This window comes from Bufo bufo, chromosome 6 (assembly GCF_905171765.1).
Source record: "Bufo bufo chromosome 6, aBufBuf1.1, whole genome shotgun sequence".
NCBI classification, from domain to species: Eukaryota; Metazoa; Chordata; class Amphibia; order Anura; family Bufonidae; genus Bufo; species Bufo bufo.
In genome coordinates, this window is record NC_053394.1 from 187,986,227 (window position 1) to 187,997,214 (window position 10,988).

The window sequence follows — 10,988 nt, forward strand, 5'->3', positions numbered from 1 at the left end:
TTACCAGGATCCATCTTAAAGGCGTGAGGAGTCAAAACATGCCCTAGAAACAGTATCTCCTGTACACCAAAGACACATTTCTCTTGCTTAGCGGATAGCTGGTTCTCCCTCAACACCTCTAATATTTGTTTGACATGGGACACATGAGATTCGAAATCAGGAGAGAATATCAAAATGTCGTCAAGATAGACAATAATAAATTTACCTAAGAACTCCCTAAGAATATCGTTCATTAAGTTTTGGAACACAGCTGGGGCATTGCTGAGTCCAAAAGGCATCACCTGATATTCAAAGTGTCCTATCGGAGTATTGAACGCTGTCTTCCATTCGTCTCCCTCCTTGATTCGGATTAGATTGTATGCCCCTTTCAGGTCAATCTTGGAAAACCAGGTTGCCCCCAAAACCTGGTTAAATAAATCCGGAATCAATGGGAGAGAGTATCTATTTTGGACAGTGATTTTATTTAATCTCCGGTAATCAATACAAGGCCTAAGACCACCATCCTTCTTTTTAACAAAGAAAAACCCTGCTCCCATAGGAGAGACTGAAGGTCTAATATGCCCTTTAGCAAGGCTCTCCTTAATATAATCTTCCATAGCCTTGCGTTCGGGCCCTGAAAGATTATAAATTCGACCTTTAGGAAATTCGGCACCCTCAATTAGCTCTATGGCGCAATCATAAGGTCTATGGGGGGGTAGAACCTCTGGAGTAAGGGACGAGAACACATCAGAATATTCCTTAATAACAGAGGGTAATGTATTAGACCTTACTGAAACCCCAGCCTGGACCACGGACAAGCATGAGTCACACTTAGGTCCCCATTTCACCAACTCTCCTTTGGACCAATCAATGGTGGGGTTATGTAAACGGAGCCAAGGCAACCCTAGTACCACCTCAATCGGTAGGTTCTCCAGGACTAGAAGAGAACATCTCTCAGAGTGGCACACACCCACGGACAGAGAAATTTCAGAGGTACATGACCTCACCGTACCACCAATCAGGGGAGTAGCATCAATAGCCATGACATGGATAGGTGTAGGTAAAGCAAACATTGGAATACCCAATTTACAAGCAAACTCAAAGTCAATAAAGCTGGCCGCTGAACCGGAGTCAATAAAGGCCTTACCCGGCCACTCATTAACCCCCAGAGAAATTGTTATGGGTACCAAAAGCTTACCTTTAGAAAAATCAGGGTGTACCTGGTCTTTAGGTTGTCTTGCCTTAGAAGACTTGTCAGAGAGGTCCCTCTTAGGACACTTGTTGATCCAATGGCCAGGATCTCCACAGTAGAAGCACTCTCCGCGTCTGCGACGAAGATTACCCCGGGTCATGCCAACCTGCATGGGTTCCTCGGTAGAGACCTCAGTGTTGTCCCTGGAAAAGGTCTCTGGCTGGACCACCATCTGAGAACAGAACTGTCGTTCTTGTCGTCTCTCTCTAACTCGTCTGTCAAGTCGGACAACTAGGGTCATCATCTCGTCTAAGGTCTCAGGAATTTGGTAATTGACCAATAGATCTTTTAAATTATCAGATAGACCAGACCTAAACTGACTCTTCAGGGCTGGTTCATTCCATCCTGAGGGGACACACCACCGTCTGAATTGGGTGCAATACTCCTCCGCAGGGAGATGGCCCTGAACCAGTGCCCTAAGAGCTGTCTCGGCTACCAGGACCCTGTCTGGTTCGTCATAGAGGGTACCCAGGGCCTGAAAAAACCCCTCCACAGAAGTTAGACAACTGGCCCCAGGAGGTAACGAAAATGCCCAGTCCTGGGGATCACCCTGTAGTAGAGAAATGATAATCCCCACGCGTTGGCTCTCGGGACCGGAGGACACGGGGCGCAAACGGAAGTAGAGTTTGCAATTCTCCTTAAAGGAGAGAAACCTCTTCCGGTCTCCAGAAAAGGGTTCTGGGAGCTTGATCTGGGGTTCAAAATATGGACTGGAGGACAGAGGAGTGGAAGAACCTTGCTAACTCACAAGAACAGAGTTTCTCTCCTAGCTCCTGCACCCTCTGTGTCAAGTTAGAGACATGGTCAGTCAGGGTAGTAAGAGGATTCATGATACAGTGGTTATTGGGCCTGTTAATCTGTAACGGTCACGTCCACACACACACAGGGGGAAGGGTAGTGACCACTGCGCTCCACCCTCACCCCTGGCCCTGCCTACTTGCCTCACGAGTCCTGATGACAGGGGACAACTGGACGGCAGTCCCTAACTTAGGATATGTGCAGGGAAGACAGACAAGACAAAATACGGAACATGAACGGACCGGGTCAGAACCAAGAAAGCTACGCAGTACAACGGATTAAGCAAAGAATGGTCAGGAGAAGCCGGGGTCAAATACCAGGAGAGTAGCGAAGTACAAGAGGAGTCCTAAGAGAGTAGTCAGGTGGGAGCCGAGGTCACAATACCAGGATGTATGCGCAGTACAGGAGAAGCAGGCAGAGGATCGTCAGTGAACAGGATCAGGTAAATATTCAGTAGTCCAACAAATAGCCAGGAACCTAGAAATTAACAGGCAACCTGTAGCCAGCAGGCTGCCTGTATTTATAGTGGGGAGTGAGGGTCATGTGACGTGGCCAGCGTCACATGACCGACAGACCAACCAGTCGAGCACCGAGTGATCAGCTCGGCGCTCAAGGCAGACTAGGAGCAGGGAGCCACCCAGCTAGTAAAGCCGCCCTGGGAATGAGGTCAAACACAGAACCTCATTCCAAAAGCTAAGCAACAGTTCTGCGGGCAATGGGGGACCGAGTGCACCTTCGGAACCCCGTGACACCGACGCTAACTACCTAACAAAGGGGCCTAAACTATCCTAAACCTAACCATCAATACTAGTGAAAAATAAAGTGACAGTTTACACTGATCACTTTTTTCCCTTTCACTAGGTGATTGACAGGGGCGATCAAGGGGTGATCAAGGGGTTAATTGGGGTGATGGGGGGTGATCTGGGAGCTAAGTGTACGGTTTGGTGTACTCACTGTGATGTGTGCTCCTCTGCTGGGACCAACCGACGAAAAGGACCAGCAGAGGAGCACAGAAGCCATTTAACACCTTATATTTATAAATATAAGGTGTTAGATGGCTTCTGATTCGGTTTTTTGAAAATCAACAGCCTGCCAGCGACAATCATTGGCTGGCAGGCTGATGACGAACTTGTCCGCTAACTTTTGCCGGCCCGCGATGCGCATGCGCGGGCCGGCTCTGCCCGAAATCTCGTGTCTCGCGAGATAACGCATCGGCGCGTGACTGTGCCTGAGTCAGCCGCCTCCGGAACGCAATCCTGCGTTAGGCGGTCCGGAGGCGGTTAATTATGTCAGGCGTTGTGCCTGTGCCATTCAGAGGATACTGTATGTCAGCTGTAATATAGGGTCAAAGGTAACGGTTAAAGGGTTAAAGGTGTTGGCCCACTAACAATCTTTCTCATCTATTCACAGGATCTGACCTCTGGAAACTCCACTAATCACAAGAACTCAGGTCTTGAGTCCCCTGTTAGATTGAAGCATTGGTCACATACAGTCAGGTCCATAAATATTGGGACATCGACACAATTTTAACATTTTTGGCTCTTTACACCACCACAATGTATTTGAAATTAAACAAACAAGATGTGCTTTAACTGCAGATTGTCAGCTTTAATTTGAGGGTATTTACATCCAAATCAGGTGAACGGTGTAGGAATTACAACAGTTTGCGAATGTGCCTCCCACTTGTTAAGGAACCAAAAGTAATGGGACAATTGGCTTCTCAGATGTTCCATGGCCAGGTGTGTGTTAAAAGGTCAGATAAAAGGTCCAGAGTTCATTTCAAGTGTGCTATTTGTATTTGGAATCTGTTTCTGTCAACTCTCAAGATGAGATCCAAAGAGCTGTCACTATCAGTGAAGCAAGCCATCATTAGGCTGAAAAAGCACAACAAACCCATCAGAGAGATAGCAAAAACATAAGGCGTGGCCAAAACAACTGTTTGGAACATTCTTAAAAAGAAGGAACGCACCGGTGAGCTCAGCAACACCAAAAGACCCGGAAGACCACGGAAAACAACTGTGGTGGGTGACTGAAGAATTCTTTCCCTGGTGAAGAAAACACCCTTCACAACAGTTGGCCAGGTCAAGAACACTCTCCAGGAGGTAGGTGTATGCGTGTCAAAGTCAACGATCAAGAGAAGACTTCACCAGAGTGAATACAGAGAGTTCACCACAAGATGTTAACCATTGGTGAGCCTCGAAAAAAGGAAGGCCAGATTAGGGTTTGCCAAATGACATCTAAAAAAGCCTTCACAGTTCTGAAACAACATCCTATGGACAGATGAGACCAAGATCAACTTTACAAGAGTGATGGGAAGAGAAGAGTATGGAGAAGGAAAGGAACTGCTCATAAATACCCTCAAATTAAAGCTGACAGTCTGCAGTTAAAGCACATCTTGTTTGTTTCATTTCAAATCCATTGTGGTGGTGTATAGATCCAAAAATGTTAGAATTGTGTCGATGTCCCAATATTTATGGACCTGGCTGTATGCACACTACCACTCCATTTATTGTATATATAGTTTACAGAGATAGCCAAGGGCCATAGATAGGGTGACCATACTTTGAATTTCAAAAGAGAGGGCAGCAGGATGGTGGCCAGCGCTGCACTACATGTTAATGTTGCACACAGCATCAGTTCATCAGTGCGCACCCATTGACAGTACGTCCTGATGCTGTATGCGATTAGACCATAGGCAGCACCGGCACCTGCAGAAGAGGTGCAGGGAGTGGTGAAGGTAGAGCGCGTATTCTCTGCTCCCTGGGCCTCCTGTCCTCTAAAGCTGTGCTAATGAGCAGGGCTAGGACACGGTACCCTACCTTCAAATAAAGAGATTTAAAGACATTTTATTAGAAGCAGTTACGGATATGTAAGCCGTGTACCGGGGTGGGCTGCCCAGGATACAGCAAAGTCACAGACAAGAAAAGCGACACTGACACCAGCTTTATATGCAAGAACAGAAACTTTACTTTAACAATAGTAATAACAACAATATACAGTCAGGTCCATAAATATTGGGACATCAACACAATTCTAACATTTTTGGATCTATACACCACCACAATGGCTTTGAAATAAAACAATCAAGATGTGCTTTAACTGCAGACTGTCAGCTTTAATTTGAGGGTATTTACATCCAAATCAGGTGAACGGTGTAGGAATTACAACAGTTTGCATATGTAGTGGGACAGAATAATAATCATAAATTAAGCTTTCACTTTTTAATACTTGGTTGCAAATCCTTTGCAGTCAATTACAGCCTGAAGTCTGGAACGCATAGACATCACCAGACGCTGGGTTTCATCCCTGGTGATGATCTGCCAGGCCTCTACTGCAACTGTCTTCAAATTCTGCTTGTTCTTGGGGCATTTTCCCTTCAGTTTTGTCTTTAGCAAATGAAATGCATGCTCAATCGGATTCAGGTCAGGTGATTGACTTGGCCATTGCATAACATTCCACTTCTTTCCCTTAAAAATCTCTTTGGTTGCTTTTGCAGTATGCTTTGGGTCCTTGTCCATCTGCACTGTGAATTGCCGTCCAATGAGTTCTGAAGCAGTTGGCTGAATATGAGCAGATAATATTGCCCGAAACACTTCAGAATTCATCCTGTTGCTTTTGTCAGCAGTCACATCATCAATAAATACAAGAGAACCAGTTCCATTGGCAGCCATACATGCCCACGCCATGACACTACCACCACCATGCTTTACTGATGAGGTGGTATGCTTAGGATCATGAGCAGTTCCTTTCCTTCTCCATACTCTTCTCTTCCCATCACTCTGGTACAAGTTGATCTTGGTCTCATCTGTCCATAAGATGTTGTTTCAGAACTGTGAAGGCTTTTTTAGATGTCATTTGGCAAACTCTAATCTGGCCTTCCTTTTTTCGAGGCTCACCAATGGTTAACATCTTGTGGTGAACCCTCTGTATTCACTCTGGTGAAGTCTTCTCTTGATCGTTGACTTTGACACGCATACACCTACCTCCTGGAGAGTGTTCTTGACCTGGCCAACTGTTGTGAAGGGTGTTTTCTTCACCAGGGAAAGAATTCTTCAGTCATCCACCACAGTTTTTTTCCGTGGTCTTCCGGGTCTTTTGGTGTTGCTGAGCTCACCGGTGGGTTCCTTCTTTTTAAGAATGTTCCAAACAGTTGTTTTGGACACGCCTTATGTTTTTGCTATCTCTCCGATGGGTTTGTTGTGCTTTTTCAGCCTAATGATGGCTTGCTTCACTGATAGTGACAGCTCTTTGGATCTCATCTTGAGAGTTGACAGAAACAGATTCCAAATACAAATAGCACACTTGAAATGAACTCTGGACCTTTTATCTGCTCATTGTAATTGGGATAATGAGGGAATAACACACACCTGGCCATGGAACATCTGAGAAGCCAATTGTCCCATTACTTTTGGTTCCTTAACAAGTGGGAGGCACATTCGCAAACTGTTGTAATTCCTACACCGTTCACCTGATTTGGATGTAAATACCCTCAAATTAAAGCTGACAATCTGCAGTTAAAGCACATCTTGTTTGTTTCATTTCAAATACATTGTGGTGGTGTAAAGCGCCAAAAATTTTAAAATTGTGTCGATGTCCCAATATTTATGGACCTGATTGTAAGTATACACAGACTAAGCTATACCCCAGGCCCCCCAGTCACCGTCTCTGTCTGAGGGACAGGCCTAGCCCGATGGCGCACCCACAGAGCCTGCAAGTCGTGCTGTGCTGCTGAAGAGGATACAGCTAGCCGGTGGCAGAAGCAGCAGAGCCTGCAAGTTAAATACTGCGCCGCAGTTCAGTACTGTACGGCCTAGCAAAACATATAACCCTAACTATCTAACTACTTTCAGGCCTAGGCTAGTCTCTGTTACTTCAGGCGCCACACAGTATAAGACAATCAGTAACCAGGAGGACTGACCTGCGTCCGTTCTTGGCCCGAGGATGCCGCTTACCCGGGATGGCCACCAACCTCTCAGCAACCGTGCGGCCTTGCTTGATAATCAGACTTCTGCCCACAAGCTGTAAATGGTCTTCCTGGAACAATCTCTCTTTCAAAGAGCCGGATCCAGTAAGGGACAACAGCTAATCTCCTTCCTCTGCGTGTCCATTCACGCCAGGATGGAATCGGATTCAGTCTCTCACAGAACAATCCTTTCACCATGTCAGATCAGATCACACTTCCTGGTTCTCTTCAGAAGTACACTGCATTAGTCATCATCTGCTTTGCATATTCAAATCCCAGATGTCACGCCTTGCCCTGTGAATGTGCGGAGATCTGCCAGGCTGGCTGCACATGTTTGACTCTTCTCTTTGTTTTGGTTTGAGCTGAGCTGGATCCACCTTCCCTCAGGTGTACTGGGTTGATTGTTAAAGAGGCTATTTATTCCTCCTTCTCCCAGTGGCCTGTGCAGGTTATAGTTCATTTCTGTTGGCTTTGGATGGTTTGTGAATTGTCTGTCTGTTCCAGCTCAGCTCAAGATAAGTCCTCTCTGTTTCTTCCTTTGTTGTGTTTTGAGTAGGCCTCTAGGGAGACGCTTGCTTCTTCCTGCTTGAGGAAGCAGGTCGCCTCTCCCCCTTTCCCTACTGCTCAGGGTATTCCCAGGGAATATAGATGTAGGCACGAGGGCATGTGCATATCCACCATAAGGGTATGCACATGTGCACAGCAGTATAGGGAAAGCTTCAGGGATCGCTAGGAGGTGACCCTTTCTCCCTAGCTTTTGGGCTTAGTCTATTGTTCTGTTTGTTTTCCCTGTGCTTGGTTATTTCCCTGCTGATATACCTTCCGTGACACCAGAGTGTGCTGGCTGTAGCTGCAAAACAGTGGTCTCTAGTGCCCGGAATGCCAAATGACAGTTTCAATACAATTAGGCACAAACATTATACAGGAAGAGCTGTTCCACAATCTCACAGATATACCAAATGTAAATCCAGTGACTTTCAAGTGATGTCACCACGGATTAAAAATTTTCACTTTCTTTTTCTTTACACTGTAGATGAGTTCAGGTGCTGACGCCGGCCCTGCTAGCCACTAAATTAAGTCGAGACACAGTGCAGCTGCCGGAAGAAAACCATGGAGCGGTGAGTAACACCATTGCAGCTCCTGTGTACTAATGAGCGCTTCCATATTAGTAATAGTGACTGCCCAGTGGCACCCCCTCCACCTTGAAAATCCCAGAAAATAAAAAATCCCGGCTGGACGTTGTTTTTATGTACCAAAACGAGGACATGTTAGGGCTGTGCAATTAATCGAATTAATTCACTTTCTTGTAGCCATACCCTCCTGCACTCCCGATATATATATTTACACCAGACCGCGACGTTTCGATCCACCTCCTGGGATCTTTCTCAAGCAGTGACAAACATACTAGTGCATTGTGCATATTTATACAGCTGAATACAATCAATCAATCAAGTGTTGATTAAAATAATCAAGGAAAATATCATGATATACTTCTCAAAATACAGAAATCGAACAGTATATTGTGAAAATAGTGTAGTCATACCATATACATTCACGGTACATATTCAATAAAAAATAACCAACAAACATAAGTGTCTTCAATCAATATAGGGTCATCATATCTATAACTACACACATCTGAGGATGACATAATAATTAAATCTGTGCAGGTGTACCTTAAAAACAAGTCCAAGTGTGGAAGGTCCTAGAGAGAGCGTGGAGGGGAAACCACATGGAGTTCGGCGTGTCAGTCATTCAACTGCGCATGTCGCAGGACCTTTTGAAAGTATCGGGTCACGTGATCGACGACCCACTCACGTGATAGTTGTTGCTATGTTTATCCTGTCAACGTCGACACAATCCGACGTCATGCGTTCCAAGCGCATTGTGAGTAATGAGGAGGAATTGAAAGGTACCCTGGAACATATGTCACAGACCTTTAGAGATAGAGGTTTTCCCTTATCACTATTAGATGAACATCTAGAGACCATACAACACAAATCACGTACTGAGTTGCTAAACAAGAAGAACACGATTAAGAGTAACAGAAATAGGATCCCATTAGTTACGATTTATAATGAGGACAGTATACACGTACGACAGATTATCTCACGACATTGGTCTATTCTGAGAAGTGGACATGAGGAGATTAAAGAGTTTAAGCTTCCTCCCCTCATGTCCTATAGACGAGCGCGTAACCTCAAGGATAAATAGATTCATACAGACATTGGCCCACAACGTACATCTGGTCAAAAAAATTTACGTGGTCCAAAATTGGGTAGTTTTCCCTGCTTGAACTGCGTAAATTGCCGATATAACCAAAAGGGTAGTTGTTTTTCCCACCCTATAACACATAAAAAATACCCTATAAAACTTTTTTTGACTTGTGACTCTGTGTATGTGGTTTATATACTATGGTGCCCCTGCCAATTGCTATATGTGGGTGAGACATCACTGGATTTTAAAACTAGAATTAACCAACACAGATATACGATTCGAAAAAAACGTATGGATCTTCCTGTCCCTAAACATTTCACTGATCTTGGGCACCAGGAAAGTGATTTAAAATGTATACTAATAGACCACATTACCTCCCCCAGGCGAGGTGGAAACAGACAGTTAATGTTGAAAAAATGTGAGATCCAATGGATCTCCAAATTGAACACTTTAAAACCTCAGGGACTGAATGTAGACTATAGACCTTGGTTATTATCTTGAGTTGGACATTTTGGATGCTGCTGATCTCATGCTCTTGGGTACATAAACTAGTGCCCCCTGTTTAATTACAGTGGTTGTTTATATGTATTCTCATGTATTGTTCTGTATTTCTTTATAGTCAACCAATTGAGGAATGGTCCTTTATGTGAAGGGTGAGCGTGGGAATGACACTGATGGATTCAAAGAGGCGTGATAACTGGATCTGGATAACATTACATCTATAGTATTATGTTGATATGTTGTTGCTATTGTTGACCATGTTTTGATTATATATACGCGGCTACTCGATACAGTTTTACAGGGTCGATCACTGACCATTACACATTTGTACGTGGATGTCTATTTGCTGGATTGTGGGTCGTTCTGCCTGTATGGTTGATCACGGCTGAATGCACGGCGCTGTCATTGTCCTCTGACATTGTGTTCGCCCGGGTGCCAGATAGTGTCCTGCTCCATGGGTGTCCATCTTGGAGCTGATGGATTAGTTGCATTCATTGTTTCACTGTACATTTTAGGGTGAGCACCCCCGTAATCCAGAGGATGTTGCCCTTCGTTATCAGGTTGTCCCCCAGGAATGGGGGTCCCCTGATGGTGAGGGCCCTCGGACCTGCGATCTTGTGTGCATAACACGCGATTCGCCGGTCCTACTCCTTGTAGGACTAGGGATTGTGCTCACTAAATAGAGACTACAAATGCGTTTGTACCTTATCTGCAATATTAGCAGATATGTTACTTAATACTTAATAGCTTACTTTCTTTTACAGTGAGATATATGATCGTTAATGAGCTATACATTGGGTGTATCATGCACTCTTACTATATGTTATGCTCTTCCATCGTGCTTTAAGTTGCCACCCTAGCTGGTTGCTGCTGGCGCCGTGGGATCAGCACAGACAGGGCTGTGTATCAATGCCGTTGATCGACTATTGCCTGCTTGAATGTACCCTACCATGCAGATACATGCCTTGTTACCATGGTGAGGCTTGCGTCCCATATGTTATTTGGAACGCTGGCCGTCACATTCTATTGGCGCGACGCTTTGTATTGACGTCTGCGCTTCACCTTGGAACGCATGACGTCGGATTGTGTCGACGTTGACAGGATAAACATAGCAACAACTATCACGTGAGCGGGTCGTCGATCACGTGACCCGATACTTTCAAAAGGTCCTGCGACATGCGCAGTTGAATGACTGACACGCCGAACTCCATGTGGTTTCCCCTCCACGCTCTCTCTAGGACCTTCCACACTTGGACTTGTTTTTAAGGTACACCTGCA